The sequence below is a fragment of the Pteropus medius genome, unplaced genomic scaffold (assembly GCF_902729225.1).
Source record: "Pteropus medius unplaced genomic scaffold, Ma_sr-lr_union100, whole genome shotgun sequence".
Lineage (NCBI taxonomy): Eukaryota > Metazoa > Chordata > Mammalia > Chiroptera > Pteropodidae > Pteropus > Pteropus medius.
In genome coordinates this window covers 7,227,333-7,232,338 of record NW_024347791.1, presented here as the reverse complement: position 1 = coordinate 7,232,338, position 5,006 = coordinate 7,227,333, and the positions used below count along the sequence as shown (strand labels likewise).

The window sequence follows — 5,006 nt, the reverse complement described above, 5'->3', positions numbered from 1 at the left end:
GGAACCGAGAAGCTGGGCGTGCGCTCCATCGTGATGCAGCCCAAGCTACATCAGACGCTCCTCCACTCTGCCATCAAACTAAACAGACTGGGCATCCTTGCAAAAACTCTCACTAGCTTTCCAGAAGTATGCAGGGGTCAAAAGTGTAAGTACCCAACTTACCTTTCAGAACTGCATGGGGATTATGAAGAATGAGCCTCCAAAGGGCATTCTTAATCATCTCCTGTGTGGGGAGGGAGTCTAGGCACTGTGGTTGGGAAGACGCTCCTACTATCCCCATAAATCGGGGCTTTCCTTCTACTTTGAAGCGTGCCTGCCTGGAAAGCTGCTCTGCACTCAACAGCGGGATCTGGCCCGCCCCTCCTCAAGCCTCTTCCCATTGTTGGATCTGGGGAAGGGAATTTGTCCGACGTTCACTTCCAAGCTGGGCCAGTCCTGCTTCCAGTGATGCTTGGGTCTACCTGTGCTCTCCTCCCTAGACTCCTGCTCCCACCTGGGCCCCTTGTCCTACTTGGGCTTACACTTCCAGTGGCGGCTTCCTGGGGCTGCTGGCAGTCCCCTCTCTCACTCACACTGCCTTTAATGTGGAACCCTGTAGATCCTCCTTCATGCCCCCAACAATTTATAACGGACTTTTGCTAAAAATGTAGGGGTGTGAGAGAAGGGTTTCAACACGGCACAGATTAGAAAATCATTTAAAATGGAATAGCAGACATTTAATTAAATGCATTAAATGGACATCCATCCTCACTTTTGCAATTTCTAATTCCTTATCCTCCTGGATTTCCTCCTACCTGTCCGAGCCCTCCTCTTCCTCTTTCTGCACTCTCCTCTGCTCACCCCTCAGAGCTCTGTCCTGGGCCCATCTCTCTTCTTCCTGTCCCTGGATGCTCCTTCCTATTCCCTCTTCTGGCTTCGGTCCCCATGATGAGCACAAATCCCTGGCCCAGCTCTCTTTCTCTGAGCCCAGAGAATATCTCCTTCCCACATCCTACATTCACTCCAGACGCAGCATGGCTTCTGCTCCCAAACCTGCTCCTTTGTTAGTGATTCCTGTTTTGGTCAATGGCGATAAGCAACATGCTACAGAATCACCAGCACAGACCTAGGGACATCTCCACCCTAATTTAAAGGGACACATTCTGAACTAGCCTCATTTATATCCAGGAAATCCTGACATTTTACACACTGAACTAGTAGGTGCTTTCCTCCCACTTTCCAGCCCCCAGCCCCCAGCCCCTTCCATCATGTTATGACACAACCCTGTTATGACAGCAGTTGTGGCATTCTGAGGAAGGACTTTCAGGCCACCTCGGAGATCTAAATCTTCTGGTAAGCTGCCAGCTTCCTCTGACATACAGAAATACCCCCACTCCACGATCTCCTTCCTCTGCCCTACATCCCTAAGCACTGACACAATTCCAGATGAAGCCTGGCTTTATTCAACACATTAGTATCTTTACACGTATCGCTTGGGTCCTTCCACATGGAGGATCAGTGGATCAGACAAATTCCAACATGATGTAACTCACACATGGTAATAAGAATAAAGAGAAAGGCTGCATGTAAAAGGACCACAAGGGATGGAGGTGTGAGGAGCCCAAACCCATCCCTAACGATCTGGGAGACCTTGGGCAACTTCCCTCACCTCTCTGAGATTCAGTTTCCTTAATTTCAATCAAGATAATAATAGTATTATACAGGTTTTATGAGAATTAAACAAAATAATACATATAAAGTACTTGAATTAGAGCCTGGCTCCTGACAAATGCTCACAGTCTGTTATTATGGTCACTAGACTGTAAACCCCACGAGGTCAGTGATTCTGTCTGCCTAGTTCACGGCTATGTCAGCAGTGCCCAGTGAGCCTATGATCCAGGGAAGGCGTGTAGCTACTACTTGTTGGAAGAATGAATGAAGGTTATTTCTGTTTAATAAGCCAGGAAATACAGGATGAAAGAGAGATAAGGAGGAGAGAGAGAGACAGGCAAAGGGAACACATATGGAGAACACGGGGAGGAAATATTAACCAAAGTGCTGTCCAAACCCTGGTCATTAGGCAGAATATGGAAAAAGAGTGGTCCCGATTTGGACTGAGGCCACCCCCCACACAGTAATTACACATTTCCAGCTCTGAGTGATGGAGGAAGTTACTGGCACCGTCAGCAGATTAAGGGAACACAGAAAGAAAAACAAGTTTGGGGGGGAGAACCTGAAATAATTTAGGTTTTGCACCTACTTCATTTGAACTGTCAACTGGTCACTCAGGAAAGCTGTTGATGAAGCAATAATACTATGAGAAGCTCTCAGGAAGTGGGGCGTGGAAATACAGATAAAGAATGAAGATGTCAGGGGTGTGGCTGAAGCCGTGAGAAAGCATAGACAGGAAAAAATGCTAAGGACAGAGCCCTGGAAAACAGCCACAGCAAGACGATAAAGAAGAGCCACGTTAAAGTTCACACTTTTTCCCGATTTCTTACCTTCAGTTGTGGGGAAGTGTACTCAGAGAGGTCTGTTGGGTTGATCAGAATTACATGAGGAAACAGTAATTCTTGGCTACTCCATATCCCAGCTAAACGAACTATGGAACATCACCACACGCTATACCTGAGAGTGTGTATCTCTCCTCATTTTATGGAACTTATCTTCTTTAATCTTGACCACTGAGCGTGAATAGGCCCCTGTGGGGTCATATCTAGCTTCCGATAATACATTCCAGCAGTGGAAGAAGTGCAGCCTTGTCCAGAAGCTCAGGCTATGCATCTTCAATATAAAATCCATGATACCTGTAACAAAATGTATTAACATAAGTCATTCTAGGATTTTATGCTTTGAAGAAAGCTAGGCTTCTAGTTATCACATTCCATTAGCCTAGTCATAAACTTTTTAACTAAATGACTTTGGTAGGTCACCAGATAAATATGAGCCTATCAACGTTCAGCACTCATCTGTCCGGAAGGCCCCCTCCTCCAGGCAGGCTCCCAGAATCTGCCAGGCAAGGCAAGGCCCGCCCTCCTCCCAGCTTGCACAGCTGTGTGGCTGCTCTAGTGAGGCAGTGCACACACGTTCCCACTGTGTGCAGCGTTCTCTGGCTGAGCATCCTTCCCACTGGATGGAAAGCACCTCCGGGCTAGGGGCTGTATCTCGGTCCTCCTGCATCCCCAGGGCTTACCACGGTGGGTCCATGATAGAGGTCTGCCGAAGGAATGCATACAAGGACAAGTAGGAAGGGGAAGAGGAAGGAAGGCAGAGGGTGGAGGGAGGGAGGCAGGGGAACATGGCCAGTCCTTTCCCAAGTACTAGTCCTCCTCTCTCCCGAATGCCTCCTAACTCTAAGAGGAATCCACAGGGAACCAAGAAGGGCACAGAACATTCTGCAGAGCCAGAATATTAAATGGAGCAACCCTGGGGATCTCTCAGCCATAGAAATTGACGCCAAATGATGGTCCTTTCTGAATGAATGAATGAGTAGTTGAATGAATGAATGTGTCTTGTTTCAGGGAACCAAGGATGATTAAATGCAGCACTAGCAAAAGCAAAAGCTAAATCTTCCCAACGCAATACAAAGCCGATGTGACTGACCTGGAAGATGAGAGGAAGCTGCACGAGTTCCCATAACGGCCACTCCTCTTCGGACACCACACAGCTCCCGGTACCCTCTCTGGAAAGCGGTTTGCCGTTGGAAGGAACCGACCAAGATTCAGTGGCAGTGTTTTCTTGTGATTCATTGGGTTCGGAAAGGTTTGTGGACTGCTTTCTCGGACAGGAGCGATTACATCTATTTAAAAATCAATTGCGGTTGGATGCATCTGACTTTAGCATATGAAAAAACGACAGCAAACAGCTCTGTGGCCATTATTAGAGACAACAGAAGTCAAGGCAGCTTGAAAAACCACTGAAATATTGAAAACATATCTTCTTATAAGTCAGTCTAAATTTATCAAAGAATTCGTTACAGGTATGATCACTGACCTAGATTTTGAGAAGCTTGTGAGTCAATGTTGATTTTTCATACTGAGTCTTCCCCCACCCCCAAGGAGATATTTGTGGCCTACTTTTCTATTTTAAATATACACCATGGTTACTGCTTAAATAAGCACTTTCAGATATTTGAAGGCATGCATTTTGGAGAAGTTCATCCACTGCCTGGGTCTCACATGAGCTCAGCAGTAGCTAAGCAAACTAATGGGAAATTGGCTACTGAGCCAAGAATGCTTTCTCTTCACTTCCAAAGAGAAATGGTTCCAACATAGCATACTACCTAGAAGCAAGCTTCCCAAAAACAAAGTTGGTTTTGTTTCATTAAATCTTGGAGATTTAATGAAACTCTATCCTTGAAAACTGAAATAAAAGTATTTTTAATTTTCTGCTTGACACTTTTTTTGCAACATGAATGGAATGCAAAGCTGGACGGCACACCAAGCCCAGCTTTTCATAAGAACTATAATGAAAGGGGAGCCCGTTGTTCAACTAACCATTCTGCATTTCTACTGAAATGATTTCCAAGTTACCTACCCATTCGGGGAGACTCTGTGCTAGCTGGTCTAAAATGTGCAGATTTGCCCAGGTGGCACGTGCAGTGCTTAAAAGATCACGGAAGGTTTTTAAAAAAAAAAAAAAAAAACAACTCCCCTCCCCCACTGTGTGTAGCACAGACAGGCATTTTGTGATTCATGCACTGGGAAACTAGGGTGAGAAATGAGAAAAAAAGAGAACTGAGACAAATATTACCTGGAGTCCAAGATCTGGAGTATTAAACACAATGCCTAAAGTATAACAAATATTTTAATGTGACACTGTGTTTAATTTTATCCTTTTACAAAATCATCTCGTGAGGAGGATATAAAAATCTCCATGATGTTAATTTCAAGTTGTCAATTTGACCGAGATGCGGGATGCCCAGACAGCTCATAAGTTGTTATTTCTGGGTGTGTCTGTGAGGGTGTTCCTGGAAGAAATTAGCATTTAAATCTGTAGACTGAATAAAGAGGAGCACCTTAACCAAT

General features: G+C 45.4%; 1 long non-coding RNA gene across 1 annotated transcript; it reads left to right on the top strand.

Annotated features, from left to right (window-relative positions):
* On the top strand, positions 1 to 5,006 carry LOC120614950 (uncharacterized). The gene is made up of 2 exons (XR_005656151.1): positions 1 to 145; positions 3,501 to 5,006. It is a non-coding gene; the product is annotated as an uncharacterized LOC120614950 (long non-coding RNA).